The 11369-nt window shown below is 35.1% G+C and overlaps 1 long non-coding RNA gene across 1 annotated transcript; it reads left to right on the top strand.

Moving 5' to 3' along the window:
* The first annotated feature begins 2563 nt into the window (after positions 1 to 2563).
* LOC127861930 (uncharacterized) lies at positions 2564 to 3411 on the top strand. Its single transcript, XR_008040371.1, has 3 exons — positions 2564 to 2618; positions 2750 to 2793; positions 3354 to 3411. It is a non-coding gene; the product is annotated as an uncharacterized LOC127861930 (long non-coding RNA).
* The last annotated feature ends 7958 nt before the right edge of the window (positions 3412 to 11369 follow it).

Genomic DNA, 11369 nt, shown 5'->3' with positions numbered 1-11369 from the left:
TAAATTAGCGTTATATATTCGTACTGTTGTTGGGTCAAAACGTATCTCATAAATATTCATGAGATAAAAAAAGGGACGCAACTCTAATCGATGTTACATCGCTACTCACAGGAACACACACAGCTGCTTCATTGGCAGGAGAGGGGAGTTTCTCCGCGTTCCAAAGTCCGGCGATTGCACAACTAAATTCAGTAAGGCAAGTAAAGTTGCCGAAAAAAATCCACATCGTTTATATATCTCCATCTCGGATAACCCTTCTAAAGGGTTTTTGCGATCGAATAATCGTTTTCTAGGTATGTTTTCTACATTTTCAAACAAGATTTGACGGTAACGAATTGCTCTAGCAGCCATCTTTTAATCTGTAAGAATTATTCTTAGTATGCTCAAGAGCATTCTTAGAATTCTTAAGAAAAGTCTTTGTTCTTAAGAATATTCTTTAGCAATATCTGTTGGTAAATTAATTAGATTTTAGAATTTTTCTTAGACTAAAGAATTTTTCTTTATTCTTAAGTCTAAGAATTGCTAAAGAATTGTTGGTGAATACGGCCCCTTATTACCTTAAATTCACCGGAAGCAAAATTAGAAGGTCTTTTTCTTAATGGCTGCTTTATATCCAAACGGTTTGGTTCATATCACAATTACAAGCATTAGACTTTTTAGACACAACATTTTGTCCCACAAGAATACGGTTAACAACTCTCTGGTTTTCTGAGGCACTAGGATCGGTATTTTCTTCGTTGTATGTTGACCTTTGCTGGTTGAACATGTTTTCAATAATATCACGTGACCGCGATTTAATCGTATAACGTATTCCTACGCGCCGATTAAAACGTTTTAATTGTTGACCTTTTACAAAATGTACATGCGAAGTTCTTGCGAATTGTTTTGTAAAAACAAAATGATCTTAAAAGTAATAAATGCGTAAATTTTAAGCAAAGATATGGCAATGAAGTTATCAATTTTGCCTTTAAATTTATTTACACATAACCTTAATATACGGCGTTTCTTTATATGAATAGAAAGGTAACGCTCCACTAATACAAACTTATTTCGGTCGTCTGCAATTGTTGTTTTATATTTCAAAGAAATATCATTAACATTTAAATAAAATAAAATAACACTTTATTTGAATGTAAAATGTCGGACTATATTGGTCAAATGTTTTTTTATGTAATTTGGAAAGATTTAATGGCTAAAAGTTAAGAAAATAAAGATGCAGCTGTCAAAAAAAAAAAGAACAAGATGTTTATAATAACAGGAAGGACGAAATCAATAAGGAAAACTCTACAGGCATAGTGAACATTGAAAATGTAGGTCTTAAAAATGATGAAAACTTGAAAACAAGTGTCACTGAAATAAGTCAATCTGATTTTCAAATTCAAACTATTTATGGCATTGATTTTAATGACTTTGACTGCCATGAGCCCTCCGAAATTGATCAGATAAGTACATCTCCAATTAACAAGCCCTCATCCCTCAATTGAAAGGACTGTTTTAAACACTTAACAAATGAAGAAGTAAAACGACATATATGTCAAGCGGAAAACAAGAACACTCTGAAGAAAACAATGATTGATGTAAACAAGTTCAAAAGATTCTAATTGACAAAACAAGAAAAAAAGGAAAATACATGACATAGGCCCGGCTATGTTGGATGAATACTTGGCAAATTATGTCCTTTCAGTTAGAAAATGTGGTGGTTCTGAATATGAACCAAGCACAATAAGGAACATGATCTCAAGCATCGACCGGAAACTCAAGCGCAACAAATATCCTGTACAAATTATGCAAGAAAACAACAGCAATCACTTTTAGCTTACAAGGGATGCTTTGAAGGCAAAACAAAGAACTCAAAAAAATGGGAAAGGGCAACAAACCAAATGCCACATGTCAAATAAGAGGCAAGGAAATCAATATACTCTATGACCGTGGAATGCTGGGTGGTACATCGCCAAAGGCATTATAAAACACATTGTGGTTTAACAATTGTGTTTCACTTGGATTACGAGGAACGACGGAGAATTATAATTTGAGGTAATTTTGCCAAAAAAGACACTTATTTATCAAATATTTTATTAAACTGTTTTACTGCAAAGTCAAGTGTAAAAATTCTGCTGAGACTTTAACTCAGATATCCCTATCTTTATGAAGACAGGTTGTTCGCCATTGAACTACTTAACTGATTTTACAATTTAAAGGGACTGTCAACCACGAAGAAGAAGAAAAAAGAATAGTTGTAAAATACCGTATTTTTTTACAATTATTAGTTTATATTGATTAAAATATCACGACTGGTAAGTACATTACTTGAAAAAAGTTGTTAACTTTCGTATTTTCAGTATATGAGGTTATATTCTATAACACAGAGTACTTAGCCGATTGTAGTATGTTAGGGCAAGCAATATGTTATGTTCGACCCATACAGAAAGACGTGCCAAAAAAAAATATTTCTTAGTTTGTCGCACTTGGTGTCTATTCTTTGATTTAAACAAGTTTATTAAGTACATGAAATTTCCAAGTATTAAATATTTTCTATATTTACTCCATTTCAGGTCACGTAGATCAGTGAAATGCAGATTGCAGAAATGAGCTCCCCACATATCTTTCGAATGCAATCGGTAAACTTGAAATTGTTGCAAACATTCTATAGAGAATAATGCAGAACAATGGTAAAACGTTTATGATGTAAAATGAATGAACTATAATAAAGCTAATATACAGTAATGAAAAACTATTGTTTTTTTTCTAGGTTCATACATCGACGAGGAAAGTTGAAAGATGCCAGTGGGGCTGGTAATGGGGAGTTTTTTAAGCAAAGGAAAGAAAGCGTTCACATGCATAGAATGTTTTTTATTAAACTATTAAAATTTATGTTAACATCCTTAAAACGAATTTAATGTTCAATTTTTTTGAAAATCAAACACACTTTTATTTACACTTTTTCTCTAAACTTGCAGGAATGTTAATCTGACGACTGGCACAAGTCACTTTAAAAGCATTGCATTTACAGCGAGAACATTGAGATCTACATATTAGGGTGTTACCAGAGGTCAAATATGTAGCATAAATGTATGTCATATAGTTCTAAAATTGAATTATAGGACGCAATGCAATTTGAAAGTACATTTTGTACCCCAATGATTTGAATTTTAAACACGTATCGCAATAAGGCATACACATAATCTAATAATATAACAAAGGCTTAAGAGTATAATAAAATCGCCCAACTAGTTGATTGTCTCTAACTCATATAAGACCATTTTTTCTTTGATGTACAGATTTTAATTTTGAAGCAAATATTTTTGTTTCAAGTAAAAAAAACCTATCCTTTGTTTGATATTCTTTTTTTGCAGACGCAGTTATGTATAAAGTATCTGATAAGACCAGAAGATCAAGTAGTTTGGCCATGTTTCTCATTCAGCATGGTATGTTATATTAACTGAATAATCCATTTTAGGAATAATTTTATGTATTATCATAAAAAAATGATAATTTAAAAGTAAAATTATACTGCTAGTCAATGATATTTGGATTAGGTCTGTTCATAAGTGGTTATTAACATTATGCCATTCCTGCCACCCTGCACGTACTTTATTATACTGAAGTATGATTTTATATAATGAACATATATTCAACGATCAAAAAGGACGCGAAAAATTACACCAACACTGATTGAAAATGCTGGTCGGCTTTTAGTGGAAGCAACACTAATCATTATTTAATGCCATTGTACTTCTGTTACTGTTGTATTTATTGAAATTATATTAAAAATAGATTCATGCAAACATTTATTTTAGCATTTTTGTTGCAGGACAAGGTTTGATGGACGACCGTGCGAAAAGCAGAAGTTTAAAATCTAATGAGACTTTTGATATCAAGTTTGACTGCTTATTCTGTGCTAAATCGGACAAAAAGAAAAGGGGTGGGGTTGTATGGGATGTCAAAACCTTTGACTTTCTAGACACTATAATAAAGAAATGTAAAGAAAGACATGACTTTTGGGGTATTTCAGTGCTGGGAAGAATTGAGCACATAAAAGATATGCCTGCTGCTGATGAAGTTTACCACCAGACATGCAATACAAACTTCCAGACTGGAAAAGACAAACCTTTGAAATATCAATCAAATAAAAGGCAAAACATAAGTTCAAAAAGTCCAGGAAGGCCTGTTGATAAGGACCAATTGTTAGCATTTCAAGAAGTTGTGAAATATGTAGAAAGTTCAGAAGGTAAAGTTATATGGACACTGTTGAAAAGAAGTGGGTGGGGTAAATTGACCCAAGACATATGATAAATATGATCAACATCAAAAGTGAAGTCAACTTAAGGATCATCACCAGCATGTAGACATATGTGTATGTCGTGTATTCTTCAAAAACAATGAAAAATAATGCTTAATGGCCAGATGCATTTCATATATGCAATTTGTGTAAATTTCCACTGGTTTCAGCTGAAGTTTAAGGCATGTTGTTTCGTTACAAATTTAAGCACTTTCCGCCACAGAAAAGTAATTTAAAATCTGTTCATGAGATTCCACATATATTAAAATACTTAAAAAACAAACAAATCAATTCTTTTGCAATTTTTTCTACCTTTGGCCATTTTAAGGAAAGAATGACTGGAGTATATGGTTAATTTTCGCGATTGTGAAGCACGTTGTATAATGTACGAGATGTTTAGTCGCAAACATTACTTTCATTTCATGTAAAATGTGTGGTCGTTGTTTTCCCCAATTTATAAAAACAAGCTTTATTATTTTACGCATAAAAAGTCACACATGTGTGAAATTGCTTCATGCTCTAATGCAAACCGATATGTGTACACAAGATAGGTGTACAACATGCGTTTGTCTTAATATTTTTTAACAAAATGGGTCATGTTTTTTCAAAGGTATATGAAAACTATTTCAAAGGAATTTATATAAAAAAATTCTGACAGCTTCTTTGTCAAGAGGTTCAATAATTACTGAGGAAAATTAGTTTATTCTTATCAGCACATAATGCAATAACTATGTTGTTTATTTAACAAATTAGTATCGAATATTACACACTGTAGTCTCGAACAATAAACAACAAAACATCATTCTTTCAGACTAAGATGATGAAATCTTGGGCTGAAATCTGTAAAGATCATAAAAAACGTCTGAAAGGAAAGGTCAATGAAGGGTGTCTTCGAAAAGAATGCGAACGAAGAAGATCAAACTAAATTCCTACCGGTGTGTTAAATTTCGCGGAAAAAAACAGAACGACGCGAAAAAATGAGAGAATCAGTAAAAAACAAGGGCTGTTTGTAAAACATGCATGTCCTCATATGGGCTGTCAATTGTAGTAGCAGCCATTGTGTGAATACGTTTTTTGGCACTGTGACCTTGACCTTTGACCTAGTGACCGGACAATCAATAGGGGTAATCTGCGAGTCATGATCAATATACCTATGAAGTTTCATGATCCTAAGCGTAAGCTTTCTTGAGTTATCATCCGGAAACCATATTACTGTGTCAAGTCAACGTGACCTTTGACCTTGTGACCTGAAAGGGGTCATCTGCAAGTCATGATCAATGTACCTATGAAGTTTCATGATCCTAGGCATAAGCGTTCTTGAGTTATCATCCGGAAACCATTTTACTATTTCGGGTCACCGTGGCCTTTGACCTAGTGACCTCAAAATCAATAGGGGTCATCTGCGAGTCATGATCAATGTACCTATGAAGTTTCATGATCCTAGGCCTAAGCGTTCTTGAGTTATCATCCGGAAACCATCTGGTGGACGGACGGACGGACATACGCACGGACCGACATGTGCAAAACAATATACCCCCTCGTCTTCGAAGGGGGGCATAAAAAAGTAACTGAGGAACACAATGTTAGTTCACACAACGAGTCGATGGACACCAGCGACTATGAGAGTGTGAAGAATGGGGTGATTGATAATTCAAACAATATGATAGTAGCGATGCAGTTTCCAACAAGAGCGGCTGGATCAACCAAAAGGGTAACACGAGAACTAAAGCGTGGAAAGAAAAAAATACAGAGCTTAAAAAGGAAAATATAGATTTAGCCAGGAGTCGAGCGGGGTAACTTGTGAACAGGGCGGGATTCCCTCCTGTACAGAAAGATAAGGTGAGGAAACACATCATATTCGGAAATGTGCTTGCCGCACAGCTACGCTCAAAGAAGGAAGAACATACAAAGGCGACGATTAATCAATTACACAGACTTGTTGCCGGAAAAATAGTCAGAAAATACCGATATAGTTCGATGCTGTCAAAGAAGACACAAATAATTAAGTAAATTCCTTAGATTCATTAAAATTGAAAATTTCCTTAGGTCTATACTTGATTCAATTTAACTTAAATTTTGTGTTTAATGCTTTCTGCTGTTTAAGATTTAAAAAAAATCTGCTGCTTTTACTAGATTCGAGTGCACAACATTATATTTCACTGTAGAAATGGAATTCAACATATTCACTTAAGTCAAACTTAAGTAAAGATAAGATTGGCCTCAGGCGCTTGTGGATATTGGCCCTGAAGTAAGAAATAAAAAGTAAAAAATAAAATGACATTTTGTAAATCTACAGAAAAATCTAGCTTAAGTATACCAATACACTTAGAAATTTACCTTCTTTTGCATGATTTGTTGGGTTCTCCACATGGACATCATCAGTATATGGCTGCACTAGATGATAGCTGTGATCCAGGACAGCTCCAGTTGACAGCGCTTCATCATAAGGAACATCAATTATCTGGAAATCATCTAGCTTAAGCCTTTTTTGTCTGATTGTTAAAAGATAATATGTTGTCATGACCCCATCATTGACATTTTTAATCAAATATATCACGAGTACATGTTTGTTTTAATAAACATGTTTTACATTTTAACTCTATGTAAAGTGTAATTTCTTATTGCATATACCATACCAGGACAGAGCGAGGCCATAATAGACTTCATGGTAGACAGATTAGAAAGCGACGACCTCATGCAAGACACAGAATTCATTATAGAAGCACTAAATCACTTCAAAGAGACCTACCTCTGCACATGGCATCAGTTTTGGTTGACATAAATACTGCACCGACATGTAAATTCAGGATATTGAACCCTTTTCCAACAAGTTGGTAAATAAACAAGACACCATTGTAGGGCAAGCAGAAAAAAGATCGTCTTGAAGGGACAGTAGTAGAAAAAGAGCATAGTAACGAGGAATGCAACTTTATAAGCGAACGAAGAGTTACTATCAATCAAGATGAGCCTACAATAACAAGAGCCACGGGAATGAAGACGAAGGAGAGCGTTGAGGGGCAAAGCCACACACAAAGTATGTATGCATGCACAAATAGGAGTTATGAAGAAAAGTTAGAAATTGCAAAGCTTCTTTGCCGCTTCAAAGATAGTTTTTCCAAAGATGACATTGACATCGGTGTAACCCACCTAACAGAACATTCAATCAATACAGGAAATGCAGAACCTATAAGACAGCAGCCAAGACGCGTGTCAATGGCATTTGCCGACGCGAAAAAGAAAGCTATACAAGAGCTTCTAGATAAGGGAGTTATCAGAGAAAGCACACCTCCATTGGAAAGCCCAATAGTACTTGTCAAGAAGAAAAATGGAGCAATACGACCTATATAAAGGTCAATGAACTAGTCAAACCAGATGGGTTCCCTATCCCCCGGGTACAAGATTGCTTAGATGCAGTTGCAAATGCCACTTTATTTAGCACTTTTGACCTCACAAGTGGATTTATCCAAATCCCACTTAAGGAAGAGGACATCCCAAAGAGTGCATTTGTGTGCAATTTGAAATGCTTCTGACTCCATTCGGTCTAAACTCGGCGGCTAGTACTTTTCAAAGAACTATGGAGTTAGCATTAAAAGGATTACCATGGGAAACCTGTATTATGTATATTGATGATATTATCGTGCTTGGCTATGACTTCAGGCAACATATGGAAATAGTTCAACAAGTTCTAGAGAGAATGGAGGCAGCAGGACTCAAGCTGCGCCTAAACAAATTTGAGATGTTGAAAGAGAAAGTGGTATTCTTGGGACACATTGCCTCAAAAGAGGGAGTTCGACCGAACCCTGCAAACATTGCTAAAATAGTAGAATTGCCAGTTCCAAAGAATGCAAAAGAAGTAAGGCAGTTCATACAAATGGTATCATACTACAGGAGGTTTGTGAAAGATTTTGCAAGCAAAGTTAGGCCGATGTCGATATTGACAAAGAAAGACAAGAATTTCAAGTTGGATGACACGTGTCAGAAATCATTTGAAGAACTTAAGAGAGAACTGATCAGCCAAGAAATCATGGGATACCCAATGAATGATTGCGGAGAATTATGACTAGATGTGGATGTCAGTGACCTTGGAATTAGGGCAGTCTTATATCAAGTACAAGGAGACAGAGAAAGAGTGATAGCGTATGCTAGTAGGGCTTAAAACAAAGCCGAGCCAAACTACTGCATTATAGAAAACAAATTGTTTTTTTTTTAGAATATTTCAGGCAGAATCTAATAGGCCGACATTTCTTGGTTAGGAGTGACCATCTAGCTTTAACATGGTTTTTCAAACTCAAAGAACCTCGGGCGAGATAGCTAGATGGATTGAAAGTATCTCCTACTATGATTTTACAATAGAGTTAAGACCCGGAAAGAAGCATGGACACTGTGATGCTTAATTTACCATTTGTACGGTTAAAATCCATTTTTGTTGGTGATAACAATCACATATTTGGATAGACGCCATATGTAAAGGAAGTGACTTTTGACCTTTTTGTTGAATTAAAGGTAGTGTACATTAACGACCTCTGTCAACTTGTCAGCAGACGGTAGAATCTCGTATTTTCGCAGTAGATTTCTACATCATGCGATGGTTTGATTGTTATCAAATTACAATCATTTATCAAATTACAATCATGTGCATATATATGTTCTTAACCTTATTATTATACTAAAATTAAGATTTCCAGTCATTTTAATAAAGTTTTTATTGTTTAAACTTTAGGCGGTAACTCTGTTTATTTTGAGGTGCTCGGAAGATGCGCGGATGGTGCGCGGTTGAGTTATTGTTCGGATTAATGTTATGACCGCGCAAGGCTCGGACCTGCTCGGAGCCTTAGTATATAAGCTCTGTTTCTTTCACAGTGAGGGACTCTGATTTTTTTAAATTAAATGCACATTCTCATTAATGTATGTTTCTCTATTTTAGGCATTTGTAACTAAAAGTAAGTTAAAAACACTATAAATATTTTTGCATTCAATAGAGCTTTGAATAAGATGCAAGATTAAGGTAAGGCTCGCCAAGGCTCGTGCTTTTTGTTTTCTAAGCCTCGCAGGATAAACCTGATCTATAATCAACACTAACCTATTATTCTCTGTATTCCTTTGCAATGGACACAGTACCGACTCGCGAGTAGTGGGGACGAATTTAAGAATATCCCCTTCGAATTTCCCTTATTTTTAAATTTGGATACAATGACAAGCAAGCAAACTCTTATTTTACCGCGTTATGTATAACTGTACTACATGCATGTGCGTAAAGTGTTTTTCTTTACTTGCCTGTGCAGTCCAGGCTTATAAGGGACGAAAATGTACGTTTTAATGGAATTTTTCGTTCAAAGGAGGTCTCTTCTGAATGAAAATACAGTTTAGGCGGAAAGTGTTGTCCGAGCAGACACTTTATGCACAGGCCTTAAGTGACGTTTTCCCAGATCGAGGCTCCATTAGTCATAAAAAATTGTGTGCAATCATATTATGTAAGACAGCGTAGCGACTTTGTCTCCATATTCACAACGTAAAGCATTTGCGTGAAGCGCCGTACCAGATTAGCGTGTGAATTTTGCACAGGCTAATCAGGGATTACACTTTCCTCTTATATGTGATTTTAATCAGAAGGGACCGTCTTAAAACAAACAGTTTTATAAAAGCGTAAAGTGTATTTCCTGATAAGCTTTTTCGATTTGAACACGCTAAGCTATGAATACACCTTACGCACGTGCATTAAGCCCCGTTTATTCCGAGCGCGGCTTATTTTAACTACAAAATGTGTATATATTTGTTTTCGAAATGAGCAGTACAGAGCATACAAATCGCGTACAGCGTGTTGATACCCCTTCCTCCGCCTAGGTACAGGAACTTGCCTCAGGTCCCAGGTGTGTGTTCTGTTGTTAGTTTAAGCTTTACGACCGTCTGAACGAGGAAGCCGAGAACATCACGGTCTCTTAAGACCTGGTTGCTAAAACCGAAACCGAAACGGTGTGAAATGTACATTTGACATGCATAGTTTGCATGTTTATGGTTAAGGACATTTTTGCTACAAGTAATTGTTACATCTTTTGCTATAATAGTCCTTGACTCCTTATTACGGTAAACACAAGAAAAGCAAACTACAAATTAATAACACACTCAGACGCGCTTTAAACTTTGTATCGTCATTTGTATCTCGGTTTAGCTGTCGACTTTGTATGGCTATGTTGAGTAACGTTCATGCAGTATAGTGTCTTTTTGTCTGGACAAAACTGTGATGAAAGAGAAATAAGTTAAAACGCGTTGTTTTAAATAAAGAAGTGGCTAGAGTTGAAGAATAACATCAATCCTGTGTTGGCACAGGCTAGGCAAACAACTTAAATGGCATCATATGTGTGGAAACAGTCTGGGTAAAATAGTATTGTATTACATTTGAGACGTTGACTCAAAAGTGTTTATACATCTTATTAACTCCGCCCGATTGGAGATGTATTATGTACCTTACCGACGGATGTTAAAAAGTGTTAACAATTACCATCAAGCAATAAATTGCACAAAATAACGTGCTTTCTTAAATGCACAGCCACAATTGTAAAATCTTTCCTTAAAATCATGAATGTTTGCTATCCCCACCCAATTTACATCCTAACTTTAAGCGTTAAAATTTCGATATTGAATGCATCATTTTATGCTGGTAAAGAGTCAATCAAAGACTCACTTGTTAGAATTTTACTGTCTGTTATAGTTAACAATCCGTATGATTGCATAAATGTTGGTTTATTGTTAACATTATGTTAACATTTCACACATTTTAATCCAACCATTCACGTTGACGATCGTCTGCTGTTTTCGTGTGGTACTTGATTCAATGATTTTATATTTATTTTTCTGATAAATCTCACGACATGTAATCCTCGCTTCGAATGTTTGCTTATTAATCAAATGCGTGTCAAAATGGTATTATTTATGATAGTTTTAACTACATGTATGTCATGTGTGTGAAGTTCAATACACATAGATTCCATATTGACGTAATCAGACTGTCTCATTTGCATAGTGTGTTTTACACTGTAAACCGCTGTATTAAAATAGTTGCTGTTTGTTTTATTTGTTGTAATTGTCTAGTTGT

This window comes from Dreissena polymorpha, chromosome 16, assembly GCF_020536995.1.
Source record: "Dreissena polymorpha isolate Duluth1 chromosome 16, UMN_Dpol_1.0, whole genome shotgun sequence".
NCBI classification, from domain to species: domain Eukaryota; kingdom Metazoa; phylum Mollusca; class Bivalvia; order Myida; family Dreissenidae; genus Dreissena; species Dreissena polymorpha.
Note: the sequence above shows the minus strand (reverse complement) of the source record. Positions and strands in the feature narration are given on the sequence as shown.